This window comes from Ictidomys tridecemlineatus, chromosome 1 (genome assembly GCF_052094955.1).
Source record: "Ictidomys tridecemlineatus isolate mIctTri1 chromosome 1, mIctTri1.hap1, whole genome shotgun sequence".
NCBI lineage: Eukaryota > Metazoa > Chordata > Mammalia > Rodentia > Sciuridae > Ictidomys > Ictidomys tridecemlineatus.
The window spans coordinates 86,885,061-86,902,626 of NC_135477.1; the positions used below are offsets into that span (position 1 = coordinate 86,885,061).

The 17,566-nt window shown below is 42.9% G+C and overlaps 1 long non-coding RNA gene across 4 annotated transcripts in view; it reads right to left on the reverse strand.

The window, feature by feature from the left end:
• Positions 1–16,705, reverse strand: part of LOC144376353 (uncharacterized) — a 34,077-nt gene extending 17,372 nt beyond the window's left edge. For 2 of the 4 annotated variants that reach the window (XR_013436741.1, XR_013436745.1), the window contains exons 1-2: positions 7,666–11,901; positions 6,525–6,624 (exon numbers count right to left, since the gene is read on the reverse strand). This is a non-coding gene — a long non-coding RNA (uncharacterized LOC144376353). Of the gene's footprint in view, positions 1–3,887; positions 4,388–6,524; positions 6,625–7,665; positions 11,902–13,297; positions 13,369–14,167 lie in introns of those variants that run through there. The other 2 variants (XR_013436746.1, XR_013436747.1) reach the window with 2 other exon arrangements.
• Between the last annotated feature and the right edge of the window lie 861 nt (positions 16,706–17,566).

The window sequence follows — 17,566 nt, forward strand, 5'->3', positions numbered from 1 at the left end:
GTACACTCAGAAGGAGTCATTAGATTGGCCTCTGCAAGTGGGAATCCATGCTGTGATTTCAGCTGTGCCGTCAGTCTTCCATTGCCGTGTCTAGGAGGCTGCTTGCCACTGTGTGGTGTAGCTGTATGGTGTAGTCCATGGCCAAGGGCCCATGCTCACAAATTTTTGGCTGTGAAATGGGTTCCCTGGACAGATGCTTCCATCTCTGCCACCATGGCAACTATGTTCATGCACTCGGTTCCAGTTTTGGGGTGGCAATGATAAAGGCTTGGATAATGTCAACTACCTGAGTCGTTTTGTTTGTTATTCAATGGTGAATGCTTTCTGGTGGGTGTTAAAACATGATACAAAAATCTTCACATGCTGTTCCCACTCCCACGTGTCAATTCACAAGCCTCTACCCACACAGTCTCTGATCTTCCGTTTGTTTTCCTTCCAGGACTCTGACCAATCAGCCAGGCTACTGGACATAGTCCATGAATATATACCTTCATTCTTACCTCAGGCTACTTCTTCCATTCAATGTAAATGAATGGAGGTGGGGGGTGGGCAGCCCTTGCAGCTCCACCTACTGGGAAAATTTTTTCTTTTTGCTGCCTGTCAAGGTCACCCTCAAATTGGACGTAACACAGCACTGTCTGTTTCTAGGTTGCTTCCTCATACCATGTCAACCCAGATATACAACAGTTCAGACTTTTTCCTCCTTTCTCAGCTGATTATGAGATCCTCCCTGTAGCTACAGGCTTGAGCTGAGAGATGAAGCCATCCTAAAGAGTGACGTGGAATTGTAGGCAACCTGTTCACACAAAGGCCCTTTGGCCCTATGTAGGCTTAAAGCCACAATATTTCCAGCTTACAATGGACCATGCCAGGTCTGTCCAACTTTATGCTTGACAGATCTGATAGGCTCAGATCATAATAGGGTCTCCAGCTGCTGAGTCATTGTGCCCCAAAACAAAACAAAACAACAAAAAAATCATTTCTCTCTCTATTAGGACCCAAGGTCATGCCATGACTTTACAAAAAGCATACAATTCTCTGAGTCCAATGGCATAATCTTGCTCCAGAACCTCAAGGCCTGTGCGGTAATTCTTCCATAGAGGACTGCTATATATTCCTCAGTGTATCTTTTCCCACTGCTGATACCTCCAACACCATGGGACCTGGTAGAGTGTGTGGGGAGCCATCTGTGAATTACTTGAGGGTCTTCACTCAGGACCGAGCCAGGGAGATTCAGGCTTGGTAATTCAAACTATTTTGTGGCTCCTCTCACTCAACCCATGGCTCAATGCACATGATCTTTATCCCTGCTCTACTAAGAAGATCACTCTCTGGAGTCGGGTGTAACCTGTTGGAAGCTGGACAGCCCACATCCTACCTTTTTTGGCAAAGAATATTCCATGGAAAACCTTTGATGTTCCCTATATAAATAAAACAAGCACAGACTCCATTGCTGTCTCTCTCTCTTTTTGGGGGGTGGGTGGAGTGTACTAGGCATTGAATTCAGGGGCACTCCACCACTGAGCCACATCCCCAGCCCTCTTTTGTATTTTACTTAGAGACAGGGTCTCACTGAGTTGCTTAGCACCTCCTTGTTGATGAGGCTGGCTTTGAACTTTCGATCCTCCTGCCTCAGCCCCCTGAGCCGCTGGGATTACAGGCCACTGCACCCAGCTCCATTGCTCTCTTTTTCAGGGTGGAAGCTTGATCCCTAAGATCAGCTAGTCAGACCCAAAATTAATTCTGTGTCCTGTGGTTTTTCTTCCCCATTTTCTCTTTCTTAGCTTTTCTTCCAAAGCCAACCCACTCCCCCAAGGACCTTCATTCCGTTGCCTGTGCAGGCCGCAGGTGAGAGTGTACAGCTTAGATGTAGGTGTTATCGGCTGAATGCTCTCCACCCTCCTTCCCAGGTTCACATGGGGGAAATCTTAACCTCCCTGGGATGAGGGGACAGGATCTTTAGGAGATAATTGTCATAAAACCTCTTAAATGAGATCAGGCCCTGTATAAGAGGAGGCACGAGGACTTCCTCTTCCTCTCTGCTCTCTGCCAAGTAAGGTTCTCATGAGAACCATGGCTACCTGCAAGCCAGGAAGCGGATTGATCTTGCTTGTGTAGAAGTGCTAGGCTGGTGCACTAAGTGAAATATAATAAAGACTGCCACCTTGGTGTCTTTTCTATCTTCAGTGGTGGCACTATGATCTGCCATCTCTGTGAATTGGGATGTACATTTTTAAATGTACTATTTTGGCTGAGGGAGGCTGTTTCAAAAATATTTCCTTGGCCATCCCCACTTATCTCATACACCAAGGACCAAATGTCAGGTATGTCGACAGCAACTGTACACACAAAGATGGTGGGAATGACCACTGAGTGGGTCAGTTGCCCCTCTGTAAGCAATATTTTAGTCAGGATTTCATTTATTACCTGGCCCCCACTGGCCCCAACTCCACCAGATAAGCTGTGATGAGATGATGTCTCTACCTATGAATAGCTACTCCAATCTGGTTTTCAACCTGATATTCCTCTTTCCCTAGTGTACCCATTCATGAGTAAATGGCTGAAGGTGCCTTTAGGCAAGGAGTAGAGAAATTGTTGCAGAGTATGCTTATAAGAGTCTCTTGTTCTTGGGACCTGGCTACCCCTCAAATCAATAGGTTTCAGATCAGAAAATTGGCTTACTTCTAATAACTGAGAAAGTGATCTTGACTTGTATTGGGCTAACAATACTCAACCTTCTGCTCGCTCCTCTAATCTTCCCTTCTTGCAGCTAATGTTAAGTAGCACCACACAGTGACTTGCCATCAGGAGCACTGCTTTCTATTTGCCATCTCCATAACTCCCTATAGGTCAAGACCTCTTGGCTGCCTTTCCAACCTTATGAGTCAATAACACTAATTGTGGCCCTTCGGCGGCTAAATACCACCACTGGCCTCTTTAATTTGGGTCCCATTAAGCTTGACAAATATTAAGGATGCCAATTCAGTGATTACCTCTCTTACCATCAGCCCAGGCCTACACAGGAGAGAGCCCTGAATGTCTTTGCAGTACAAGTGCCCTCTCAATAGTGTCTTGCACGTGGCTTTAGTAAATGATGTGCCCTCTCAGTTGACCCATGTAAACACTACATAATTACAGATAACGTAGAGATTGAACAAGTAAATGCAAGATGTTATAAATAATTTAAAACTGCTGGGCACAATGATAATACCTATAATCCCAGTGACTCGGAAGGCTGAAGGAAGGAAATTGCAAGTTCAAGGCCAGCTTCATTGTCTTAGTAAACTATGGCATAAGCCTCAAGAACCCACTGAAGTAGTGGGAGGAGTCACAACCTGAGTCTTTAGGACTCACAGATACTTTTTCGAATGTCCAATCTTTAAAACAAGGGAAGGGAAGCTGGGCATACACCTATAATCCCAGCTGCTCAGGAGGCTGAGGCAGGAGGATAATGAGTTCAAAGCTAGCCTCAGCAAAAAGTGAGGCACTAAGCAACTCAGCGAGACCCTGTCTCTAAATCAAATACAAAATAGGGCTGGAGATGTGGCTCAGTGGTGGAGTACCCCTGAGTTCAACCCCTGGTACAAAAAATAAATTAATTAATTAAAATGAAAAAAATAAATAAAAAGAGGGAAGGGAGCAGGCTGGAGACATAGCTCAGTGGTAAAGTGTCCCTGAGTTCAAGTGACAGTATAGATAGATAGATGATTGATAATTTAAAATGAATATGCTTGAAAACATAGCTGAAATAAAAAACAATAGAACAACAAAATTATAACAAAATGGACACAGTAGAATATGAAACCTGAAATTCCTCTAATTATAGAATACATATCACACTGAATTATGGGTAAAAATCTTCATACATTGAAAACCACAATCTCAAATCAAGTTTAAAGTGAGGTCTATAAAAATGCAAAGATGGTATGATTCTCGATGTATGGGCTCTTTCTGATCATTGTAAGAGGTGAGGGTAAAGAAAGAACCACTAAGAAGAAAAGGGTTCTGCTGTGGGACTTGAGGCTCCAGAGCAGGACCAGTGCTGGGAGGCCCAAGGCATAATCTGGTCTTGAACTTTCCATGTACTTACCCATAGACCATCCCCACAAAGTGCTTCTTGTTGGTGTTCTCATTCTTCTCTGACCCACACTTCCATTGGAACTTCTTATTGACCATGTCCATGCAGGTTGAAGAATAAGAATTTCCAGAAAAAGCTATGACATAAGCCTCAAGAACCCACTAGAGTAGTGGGAGGAGTCACAACCTGAGTCTTTAGGACTCACAGATACTTTTTTGAATGTCCAATCACTGTGAACTTGTATCTAAAGTATGGAGAAAAGTTCCAGTAACTTGTCCAGCAAAACTCCCTTAGTGGAGAGGCTGTTCCCTGGGATAGAATCACAGAAAAGCATGGGGAGAGCACGTGAATGTTATATCAGGAAAAGCATATCTCAGACTCCAGTTCAAGGAATGGCAATGAGTGCAGAAAGGATGGGTGTTTTCCTTCCACAGAACAGGGAGTTTGAGCTTGTCTGAGGCGGGCGGGGGTGGTGAGGAATCTATCACTGACAGCTCTACAGGGAAACTCTGCAGATTTACTGGCAAGAAGTGGTAGATTTGGTTTAAAGCTGGTGGGAAAACTGCTAGAAATTTAAGGGGGGAGATTTTTGAAAGCCAAAGAAGCATAAAAGGGCTGAAATAATGAATTCTCTACACATCCCCGTGTGGCTACTAATACAATAATGTTACATGTGTGCACAGGAGATATCAGAGAGCCTGGTGAAAAGGGAAAGACTGGGAGGCTTGCCAATTTTCTCTGGGGAGAAGGTGGAAGTCTTACTGGCTTTCTGTGTCTGAGCACTCTCTGCCCCAAATATTGGCTGACCACTAAACAATGCAGGCACAGGGAGAACCCTAGGGAATCAAGTTTGAAAAAAGAAAAATCTGAGTAGAGACATCAGCAATTTCATGTCATAGGGGAGAAAGATTTTGCAGTTTTTAGTCCAGACAAGTAAATTACCTATAAAATCAAAAAAAGCAATTACCAAAAATAAATAAATAAATAAATAAAACAAAAGTCCAGATTTGCTAATCGGTTATCTATAATATCCAGGCTTAAACCCAAAATTACTAGACCTGCAAATAAGCAGTAAAACAAATAAGTAGAAAGTATAACTCAGTGTGATATATATTTCTATGATCAGGAAAATATATCACCCATACTCAGGAAAAACTGAAGTTATAAAACATGATTCCAAGTATGTATAGACGGTGGATTGAGCAAAGACATTTTTAAAATGAGCAGTTTTAAAACACATATTCAAAGAATTGAAAGAATATTTATTTAAACAAGTAAAAGAAAATATACTAATAATGCATGACCAGACACAGATTTTAGTACAGAAATTGAAACTAAAAAGAATCAAATGGAAACTCTAAAGCTAAAAGATACACTAACCAGAATGAAAATTCAACTAAATGTCTTCAACAGCAGATTTGTAAAACCAAAGGGAAGAATCAGTGAACTTGAATATAGATCTAAACTAAAACAAAACAAAAAACCCAAAACAACAACAACAACAAAACACACACACACACAGAAAAGAAGATGGAAGAAAATCAGAGAATGAAAAATCTATGGTAAAATATAAAGCATTGCTGTGTACTTGGAGTTTCAGAAGGACAGAGAAAGAGTCAGAAAAAAAATATTATAAAAAATAATCACAAAACTTTCCCAACTTGGTGAAAACATTAACTTAATCCAGTAACAACTCTGATTCTCCTTTTGTTTTTCTGGAAATTGATTGTCTGGTTTTCTGTTAGTTTTTATGGGCAATTCAATTGTTTAAAATAAAGCTGCAGAATTTGCCTTCACATGATGTGAAATTGCTGTCTCTGCTTACATTTATTTTTCTTTAAACTGGCTCCTGGGGGTTCTCCCTAAGATCCCTAGATGCTCAACATATCCCTGTTGTATAAACACAGAGAAAACCACACCTAGATCCATCATCATACCCATACCCTAAAGCCAAAGATAATGAGAACATCCTGAAGCAGCAAGAGAATAACAACAATCACATAGACCATAACCATGATACAACAAAGAGCTGAATTCTCATAAAAAACAGAGGTCAAAATACATTGGATAAATATTTTCAAAGTATAAAAAATCCTGTAAGCCAAGAATTTTAAAGCCAACAAAAGTATTCTTCAAAACGATAGCAAAATAAACATATTTCAAGATAAACAAGGCATGAAGAAGATTGTGCTGGTAGACTTGTGCTACAAGAAATGTCCACAAGCTGAAAGGATAACACACATGTGACAATAGCACCATGGGAAAGCAGTGAACTGGAGCTATTCTGGGGCAAATTACTTCATTCAAAGTAATTCAGTATTTAAAGTAGGCTTGATAATATGAGGATGCAATATTTTAATCTCTAGAGTAACCACCAAAAAATAATTCAAGGAAGTATAACTAAAAATCAGTAGAAGAGTTAAAATGGCATGATAAAAATACTTACCTAGTACAAAGTCAGAAGTAAAGCAGTTGGGGCTGGGTATGCAGCTCAGTGGTAGAGCACTTGCCGGACATGTGTGAGGCCCTAGATTCAATCTCCAGCACTGCAAAAACAAAACAAAGAACAAACAAGCAAGCAAGCAAATAAACACCCTAGTAAAGCAGATACAGAAGAACAAACATCTCTCCACAAAGGAGAGATGAGACAAATAGAAAATTGTAAAAAAGGCACATATAAAGTCAAACATATCAACTATTATACTAACTGTGAATGCACTGAGTACTCCAATAAAAAGACACAGATTGACAGATTGGATTTTTTAAAAAGAGATCCAACTATAATTATCCACAAATTTTCAGGTGACAGAAGTATTCTGAAACTTGATTGTGGTGATGGTTGCATAAGGTGTACATTTTTTTTTCCCAAAAGTCATCAAACATGCACTGAAAAGGAATGAATGTTAGTATATACAAACTATACTCCAATAAAACTATAAAAATAAATCTTTTTTAAAAAAGAGGACATACTTCAACTTATTCTTTTTTTTAGAGTACAAATATATTATTTATTTTTTTACATGTTAAGTGTACACAATTTTTATTTGTCAGTTTTGTTTTTATTTTTACTTTTTTATATACTTCAACTTATTCTATATACATAATTTCAAATAGGAGGAAATGCTATGAAGAAAATTAAACAAGAAGCCCATAGAGACTCTCTGGGTGTGCTGCTTTGGAAAGAATGGTCAGGGAAGGCCTCTCTGAGCAGTTGTCTCGTTCAGTTTGATATCTGTGGCCAGACTGCTTTCCAAAAGAGCTGTAACAATTCACATTTCCACCAGTTTTGAATGAGAGTACCATTTACCCCCAAATTCCTGCCAGCAAGTCTGTATCTCTATTGTTTTGTTGGTCTGGTGAAAAGCTTATTTTCTCAGCATGTTTAATTAATCTTGCTGTTTGCAGGTGTCCTAGGTAGGAATTATTCAGGGGCTGCCTGGCCAGCTGGGGGATACACATTCCATGCTTAGAGGGAGTCTTTGGGGTGTCTATTTTTCAACGTGCCTCTCAGCACCAGTCCATTGGTGCTCTGGGTCCATGTACCCTTCCTCTTTGCCTCTGTCCATTGGTGCTCTGGGTCCATGTACCTTTCCTCTGTGTCCTCTGCTCTGGGGCCATGTACCCTTCCTCTTTGCCTTCAGCAGACCTCTGAGCTGGGCAGTGGGTGCTCTAAGGAGCTTCTGAGCCAGAGGGAGGCAGGCAGCTGAGTCCTTCTCCACAATGCTGAGGCAGATTCACTCTGTCTTCCCAAAGAAAGAAAAAGTGTTTAAGAGGCTGGGAGACACACTGGCTTAATTTAGAAAGCATCTTTATAGAGACGAGTAATTAAGCTTTGAAATGTTGCTTCCCTGGTATAATATCTTCCCATCAGGAAGATATCATCCTACATTCTCTTGGGATTTGGAGCTAATGAAAATCAACAACAATATTTTGGGAGAAGGGCGGATGAGGATGAGTGATGAAGGAAGAGGGGATGTGAACCAGGAAGCAGAAGGATGTGGATCATTTTAACCTGCACAAAGGAGGGCTCTGGTTACATTTCCTTCCTGCTTCTTGTGCTGCAGAAAGCAAGGAGTCCTGCAGCAAGAGAACCAAAATGTTAGAAGCAATGAAAAATTGGTTCTGAACAATCAAATAATTGGTTATTCACCATCATCTTCTACCACACTGTTACTTCCCCTTGAGGGTCCCGAGTGCTACAGTGAAATAACCAGTCAATCTTTCTATTGCTTAGATGCCTCCATACTGGCTGGAATTATTGAAATCAAACCTTCTCCACTAACATTATCTTTGCATCGGTCACCTGGTGGACGTTCAGAACCAGTGCTGAGTCCTGTGGTCAGTCTGTAGTGCTCTCAGCTTGTTTTAAAGACAAGCACGTTTTCATCCCGACTGCATCTTGTGATAATGAAGTCTTTGGAAGATTAGCAAAGCATTTCAGGCATTTAAACTTGCCTGTGCTCTGTGAGGCAAGGTGTGGGACAGGGACTCCAGCTGCTAAAAGGGAACGTGCCATGATTATATTCATTCAATAGACTTTATTTTTCACACTAAGCCGCCCCTGGTGATAAGCTAACCACTTAAGAAGGCGTTTTTCCCTCTGCCGTTCCCACTGTGTTTCTTAGGCCTTTGTACCTATGTCTGCACAGTGTCCTCGTAGGAAGCATGCCTCTCTGTCTATTCAAGCCGTCATCCATTAGCAGACTGTATATTTTTCATCTGACATTTATAGAATCTCTTCCACGCGTCAGGCACTTTAAGCTTTTAGGTTACAAGATATAATATAAATAGTCCTTGCCATGGCGAATCTGAGAGCTCACTGGAGAAGAATGAAAGACACACACACACATGCATGCCCTTGCAAAAAGAATATGAGCTTTCGCATCAGATGATGAGTTCACATCCCATCTCTAGCATTTCCTACCTGTTCAGCCTCAAGTAAGTCACTAAATCTTTCTAAGCTTCAAAATCTCATCAATAAAATGGAAATTCATTTATCTTGCAAATATGTATCGAGAGCCCAGGGGCTATGGGCTAGGGATGTAGCTCTGGACCACACAGACAAAAATTCCTCTCAAATGCTGCTAGGGCTTAGCTACTAACAGATTAAAAATTAAACAACAGATACATATATATATATGTCAAGTAGAGATAAGTGCTATGGATAAAAATCAAGCAGGGCGAGAGGAGTGGATGGAGGAAGATGTTGGTTTTGATGGGTCAGGAATACCTCTTCAAAGTCGGGGACTACCTCTCTGAAGAGGTAGCACCGGACAGCGATCCCAGGCAATCGACAGAGGATTTCCATGATGATCTGGGAGAAGAACATTCCAAGTAGAGAAAAGCCAAGCCCTAAGCAATCCTGGCCTGGGAAACCAATAGCAATGAAGCCAGGGAAACCCGATAGCTGTGAACAGAGAGAGAAGGAGGAGGCCACATCACATCAGATCGTGCTATTAAAAGTGTTATATGGGATCAGCAACAGCCAATTTCCTTAGGATTGGGTAAAAATAAGATCACACATGCTGCTGGTGTGGCACCCCATAAGCACTCGGTGTGCCTGGGCTCCAAGCCCTGGGAGGCAAGGGCGATGATGGGGCTTTCAGAGAAGCCCAGCAGAGGAACCTGGGGAAAGGCATGGAAATCAAACAGCCTGTGTCCTCAAGTGGTTTACAGTTTAGCAGGGGAAATAGGATGAGAACTCAAATGCAGTCCCGTGACAGATGAACTAAGTCCTGGGTTAGGGAAAGCTCAGTCTTCTGCATTTCAGAAAAATGCACTGAGATCCTCCCCCGCCCCCCTGAAATATAACAGAATCCACAAGAGCAGGGGTGGCCCTTTCTACTTCAGGGTAAGGTTCCTGAGGCCTAGCACAGTGCCACCCTTATTAATAGGCACTTGATAGATCCTGGCTGAACAGACAGATGAGAATAAGCCCGAGTGTGGAAAACATTTTCAGCTGGTTTGTACTGACATTATTAGTTTCTTAAATGTTCAGATATGAATAAAAGGTTTTTTTTTTTTTTTTACATGTTCATGGAGCTGATTTGATCAATGTTTGCCTTAGCCACAAGGAGTCTTAGAGCTGTTGACAAAGAATCAATTTAATGCAGTAGAGAAGCTAGGAGAAAATCTCCACTGGCCTCTGAAGGAGGATGCAGAATGCAGCTCAAATTATACCCCATGGTCCCCAGGGGTGCTGTTCCCATTGGGTTTGCCTCATTTGGAGCCAAGATTCATTGAACAAAAGAAGAGCCGAGGTCCTCAGAGGTCATTCTGATTGACTTTCACAAGCAGTATGCTCACATTATAAGACTAAGCAATAGGGGGAAAGAGAGTAAACAATGTGGAGGAAAAAAAAAAATACTTGTTCTGTGTAATTTCCCAGCCCATCCCAGTTAAACACCATTATTCTTAGTCCAGAGGCAGAGTTGGGGTTTAGTCTAGGTTAGGCTACAGAGTACATGCTGTCACCAAATCACCCAGTGAAGACAGTATGCAATTTGTCTTTCTGTTGGTCGGAAGCCCCATGGGGGCTTCTGTGTATCCAGCCATGCGGGTCAGAGTGAGAGGCTTATGGTAGAAAAGTTCTTCTTAAGCGAGAGGAGAAATCTGAATGGTAGTGCAGGAGGCGACTCACCCAGCAAAGTCGGCATCAAACCATGTTGCTAGGCAACAAGGAAATAGGATACAGTGGGATCCTGGGACTTAGATCCAGGTGAGGGAAGAGAAAGGCAAGAGAGAAAACAGTATGAATGATTGGAGGGAGATGTCAAGATTGTAGGCTCATTTTTATTAGCAATGCCAGAGAGAGGGAGGGAAAGAAAGAGAGAGAGGAAGGAAGGAAGGAAGGAATAAAGAGAAAGAAAGGAAGGAATAAAGAAAGAAAAATAAAGAAAGAAAGGGTAAGAATTTGGGAAAAGATGAGAAACTTAAACCACAGAAGTGAATGGAAGGTAAAACGAAGCTAGTGGAGGTGCCCCTCGTTAGTTCAACATATCAAGTGCTCTCCGTCTTTCTAGACCACTACCTAGTTGTCCTGATAACATGCCGTGGGAGGAAGGCTGGTTTGTATTGGCAGACATGAGTTTGGAGACATACCAATCTCTTGGATTGGTGTTCAGGAAGAAAAGACATTGTTCTAACCAACCAAGAAACTTCACTTTAGAGCCAAACACAGCCAGAGCCTGAACTCTTTCCCACAATCCTCCCAAACTCTTCTACTCTGTGAATGGCTGCTTCTGCTTCCAGAAATCCTACTGGCTAAATGTGCATATGCTTTAGTATATACCCTCTACCCTCTTTCAAAAATAAAAAAAGCTCTAAGGATGTTTTCACAAGGATTGGCTAGCCATTCACACACTAGCACAAATGAGTTTGTTCGATTTTCTAACACCCAGCTGAGATCACTTTTCTCTAAGAGAAAGGGAGTTTAATTAAGGACAGAAGTGAGTAGATGACTCTATATTTCTTTATATTATTTCTTTATGTATTCCATTCTACTTTAGACTTCTGCTACTTCTGTAAAGGATCTCAGACAGCTAATATGTGTGCAGGGGATTGGAAACATTGGATTGAAAAGATCCATGAGAACATAGAAATTTAATTGTTTCCTGCTAAACCTGAAAAATCTTCACATTGGATCAAAATACAGTAATATTACATCAACTTTGAAGAATCAGAATGGCTTCCAGACCTATCAGTTTGATTCTGATCTGATAGTAGAAGATAAACATCAAGTAGCCCTAATCCAAAAATCCAAAATCTGAAACTTTTAAAATGTTGACATGATGCAACAAGTGGAAAATTTCACACCATTAAGCTTTGTCCTAGGCACAAAATCATTCAAAATATTGTATAAAATTACATTCAGGTTATGTGTATAAGGTTTATATGAAATATAAGTTAATTTTGTGGTTGGACTAGGTTTCATTCCCAAGATATCTCATTACAGGTATGCAAATATTCCAAAATATGAAAAAAATCCAAAATCCAAAAACATTTCTAGTCCAAGCATTTCCAACAAGCAATACTCCACCGATATCACTACAGTAGAACCAGAATGCATATGGCAAAGGGCCAGAAAGCCCAAGAAAGGGAGAGTGAAGAAATAAATCCTGAGCTTTTCTTAAGCACAGTGTGGTCCAAGGAGAGGTCTAAAATTGTTCTGACTGGTGGCAATTGATGCCCTAATCTAATCGAAGCCCACCACACAGTTTTCTGATGCTCTCCAGCTTCCCTTGCAATTTGCTCCCAGAGAGGAAATGCACTGGTAGCAACATGCTTATCTAGGGGGCTTGATGGATGGCAATGTTGACGAGTCACTGCTGTTCTAGTTACTATATCAAGCTGGTGTGAGTTTACTTATCATAGGTCAGATCATGAACTCCAGTCATTTGTAGCTCTAGTGCCACAAGAGACTGCATGCACAAGACCTGTTTACTATTAACTGTGGCCCAGGACTAGAAATGTATTAACAAAGAGTGCATGTCACTGGGGTTGGGGGAGGGGATTCTTCTCTTCCTCAGCACTGTTCTCCTGTCTTCCCCTCCCACCCAACCACCCACAATCCCCTCTTTCACACCTACATATATTCTGTCCCTAGATCCCTCCTTGGTATTACAATTCAGCTTTATTATGGATTACATGGCTTGTGGGGGATATCCTGAGGCCCTCCCTGCACCATTGTTGCTATGAAAAAAAAATTGTTAATTCTAATGGCTGATTCTCAAGTGAATGTTGGAGCATGACCCAGTTACACTGGGGACAGTTTGTTCCTGTAAATTGGTCTCTCTAGCCAGCGTCTGGGAGCTGGCTGGGAAATGCACTTAGTAAATCACTCCCGGTGGTTTGAGGAAGGACAGTGAAGGTTCTAGAAGAGATGAGTCAGGCTAGGAGGTGGGCAGTGTGGCGGGGAAAAGAACAAAGAGCCGAGCAATATTCTGAACACAAAATTTGTTCCCAGACAGAAATAACTGTCTGGCCAGGCCTAGCTGAATACTGTCTGAAATGATGAAGCAAATATTAGCAGAGAACTCTTAAAGGCCTTCCTTGGCAAAGATAACAGTCTGCTTGGTGATAAGCGGATGGATTTATAAATAACCCTTTCTGCCTGGCCATCTTGATAAAGCCTTATTCTTCCCTCCAGAACTGGCAAATTGGAAGTTGAAGTTTCACATCTCAACCAGAACCCTGTATGGGATTCAGAGACCCACCTACCTGGACTGGCCAAACAGCCCGAGACGAACTCGTTGACTGTCATACTGACTCTAAAAAGTCCCAAGGACAGTCTGAAAAAGTGAAAGGACAATGATCAGCTTTCTTTCCAGCCCCTAAGTAGAAATGGTGGACTGGGGTATAAAGAACTCAGTGCCCAGAGGGCTATCTGGGTGTTAGTCATCTTTTCATGGTGGTGACCAAAATAACTCCACAATAACTTTAAGAAGGAAAGGTTTATCCTGGCTCGTGGTTTTGGAGATTTCAGGCTGTGGTCAGCTGGCTCCATTGCTTTGGGCATGGGGTGAGGCAGGATATCATGGCAGAAGGACAGAGCCGAGGGAAATATCTCAGCTCATGGCAGCCAGGAAGCAGAGAGAGAGAGAGGAAGGATCCTATGACAAGATAGAGTCCCCAGGACCTGCGTCCCTGACCTGCTTCCTCCAATCATGCCCCACCTGCCTACAGTTTCCACCACCTCCAAGCAATCCATTTAAACTATTAATCCATCAAATGGATTAATCCACTGATGAGGTCAGGGCCCTCATGATCCAATCACTGTCCCAAAGCCCCACTTCTGCACTTGGCTGTGTTGGGGACCCAGTCTTCAAACACGGGCCCCTGGAGAATAGTCCAGATCCAAACCATAACAGCCTCTGACCTCGCTGGTGTGTGTGAGCTTGGCAGGTGTCAGGGGGGGTCTGGATGAACCAGAAACTATCAAGAGACTGTCAGACAGTGTTGCTGCCGCCATCCTTCTATCCTGAAATTAAGCACGCAGCTTCTTTCTAAGGAGATCATGGCAGAGTGCCGGGACCGTGCGTACTGAGAGCTTCATTCATTCATTCTTTCAACCAACATTTCTTCACTCACCTCTATGCTCGAGGCTGCAACTCTACTGGTCTAGGAGCGGTCACAGGAGGTGTGCAGTTACGATCTTTTAGGAAAAGGGAATGTGCCTGAGGACCTTTGAAAGCACAGAGGATGGCCATCGAAAGGGAATGGATACAGAGACAGCCCCAGCCAGGAGGAGCCCCCCTGGTCAGCCATTTGCAGAGTAGAGGAGCGCTACACTTCCAAAAAGGGATGAGGCAAAAATCTGTCTCTGCCTCTGTCTGAGGCAAAAAAACACACTCTACACTGAACAAAAACAGGCCACTCCAAATAAATAGACACACACGATGCCCATCTTGAGGTCTGCTCCCTGTGGGAAAAGAGGAGAACAATGTTAAGGGCTGTCACGAGGGCAGGCCAGATGATGGCCCAGAGTGACAGGGCCAGAGCTTTCACATGGAGGACAAGGATCAGCCTGACCGGGGCAGCATGCCTTGCTATTCTGACAGTGCCTGTCAATGCTGATTTACTCAGTGTCCCCACCTCGGAGATAGCTGCTGCCATTTCCCAAATAAACTGACAAGTAAGAGAAGCTGGCAGGGCAGTCTCCGTTTCAGCTTGGGGCTGAAGCAAGCTCCAGATCAGGGATCAGAGCCCTGGTGCTCCATGGACTCTGGAGTCCTCGTCTGTGAAGTAGGGAGAGTCGTAGAATTGCTTCGGAGTATGGATTAGGTAAAGAATTCATGGTACCAAGCTTACACATCGCGACTGGTCAGCATACGTCTGCCATTATCATTGCTGACAATAGTGGGGACCTACTGCTATTTGGTGTCTGGGGAGAGGACACAGCCCTGGGTGGGTGTCAATAGGATGCAAAGACAGTTTTTAGATGAGGTGGAAACAAACCTAAGAAGGGACTGTGCCTCTGTGGCTCCTCATCTGCCCAAGCACTTCCTCCTGGGGCCTCGATAACTAAGCCAGGAATGGTCATCCTTTAGCCTGGGTCCTGCTGACCTTTTCCCCAGGCCTCCCCTCCCAGATGCCCCTCCTACCCTTCACACAAGCTGCTGTAGAGTGGAACTAAGGGAAGGGAGGAGGGAACTGAAAGTGGACATAAGGGACATGAGGTCTCTGCCGGAGTAAAAAGAGTACTTTTGAGTAGGAGGGGAAAGAAAATGGTGGGTATCTGGCCAGAGAATTCCAGTATATAGCAACACCATCAAGGAGAGGGGGCAGATCACACACAGACTTCCTGAGGTCTCTGAGGGGAGGGGAAACTGAGGCTTAGGAACGACTAGACCTTCGGTGGAGTTGAGGGGTTGCCAGTGTGTTGGCCGACAGCAGCTGAGGACCTGGGTCCTGGCAAGGCTTCATCCAGTGTTCCCGAAAAGAGCAAGAGCAGACAGCCAGGAATTGTCCAGAATGTAGAATTAGGGTTGGTCAGAAATCCTGTGGAAAGAACTGCAGAGGATCTGGACGGTGTTCAGAGATGTGGGCCAAAAATGAGGAGAGGACAGGGAGAATGGGAGTCAGGTGGCCCTCGGGGACCTCCCTGTAGGGAGCAGGGGTGCCAAGGACAAGGGCAGGGGGAGCATATCTACTGGAATTCAGAGGAAGAATAAAAATAATCCACACTCATTCGTTTGGAGATGCTCTTCTGAGTTAATTCATTTGAATAAGAATGTCTCTGAGAGACTGGAAATCAATGCCAAACGAAGTGCTATGGTCTGAATGTTTGTGTCTCTCTAAAATCAAAATGTTTTCATCTTGATCACCAAGTTGATGGTATTAGGAGGTGAGATTTCATTTTCAGGATTAGACCCCAGAGAGCTACCTCCCCTCTTTCACCCTGCACAGACATAGCAAGAAAGTGCCATCTATGAATTGAAAGCAGACTCTGGCTTTGCTGGCCCCTTGATCTTGGACTTCCCAAACTTCAAAACTGTGAAAAATAAATTGTTGTTATTTATAAGCTAACTATTTTATAGTATTTTGGTATGGCTTGTCGTATTAATGCAACTTGATACCATGGGAACATCGGTTTGAATAAAGACACAAGTATTAGAGTAGAGACCTAAGAACTGGCTTAGACAGGGAGTCTCAGGCCATCGTCACATCAAACATCTTCTGGGCTCCAGGCTTTTTGGAGAAGGGGCCCACATCATTCCAGACCAATACTGAGATCTGCCCCAGCAGAGCCACTATCCGGTGCTGCTTGCCTGTTCAAACCCCCTAATAGGAAGGAAGATGACTTTTGGATTCACAGGGAGAATTAGCAATCAGAACATTTTGCCTCTCCTTGTGTATCTTCTTAAAATCTGAAGACCTCATCAGGATCACAGTAGCTGGCCAAAACATCAGGTAGAAGCCAGATCTCCAGAGATGATGGTAAGATTACAAAAAGAAAATAAAGAAGTGCTATAGACGGTCCCTGAGGGAGGTTTTTGATCATGTCCCCCAAATTCCTGCTTTCTTCCTAATCAAGAGACTACCAATGAAGCCAAGTTAGAAATAGAGACTCTTAGAGCAGAAATTTGTTTATAGGGTTAGGGTTGTAGAAAAACCTGTATAATTGCTCTACTCCCACCCCCCCAACGCCCACCCCTAACACCAATTTTGAGCTATTTCTTACAACCAGAGCCCTAGAGTCTTGGAAATATTTTAATATAGAAAATGGTAGATGTACTGGATTCTGAATTCTTCTAGAACCTATCCCAGAACCTGACCTTAGTTGGGACCCACAGTCTTTCATCTTCATCTTGGGGGAGCTATGTAGAGTTAGGATGGGCCTCAGACAGTGAGTCTGGGATGCTCAAGAGACACCTGCTACGATGAATTTGGCATAGGACTTTCTTCTGATTCTCTGCTAATAGGTAAAGATGAGGGGGAAGAAACATCCCAGATTAGTCAGTAAGCTCTCATCAAAATTCTCTTCACACTTGTTTGTAAATATTCCTCCTCTTCTCGTATTTATGCAACTTGATACCATGGGAACATCTTGATCGCCTTCCCATTCACATGCATCTGGTCCAGGAGATGTGTAGGCACGATACAATGGTTGCTTAACTTTAATGAACATGATCCAGGATGTGGGCATATTTGGACCATGTGCAACTTCGAGGAACCAGTAGAGGAAGCCATAAGGTGCACCTGGAAGGGAAGACCTTGCAAATATTCCTTTTACCATTTACATCAAAATTTTCAGAAATTGCAGAGTTGATTGTACATTCAAAACTAACCTAGTGTTTGGAAACATCCCTTCCCTCTCACACTCCATAAAGTAGAAGATATATTGTGCAACACAAAAAAAGGTATTTCTAAATGCAGAATCTTTAGGATAGGAAATTCAAGGAATTCTGATTATTTTAAATTAGCAAGATGCTTCAAGATCATCCTGGGGAGATGCATTATCAGAAAATATTCTGAGCCAAGAACACT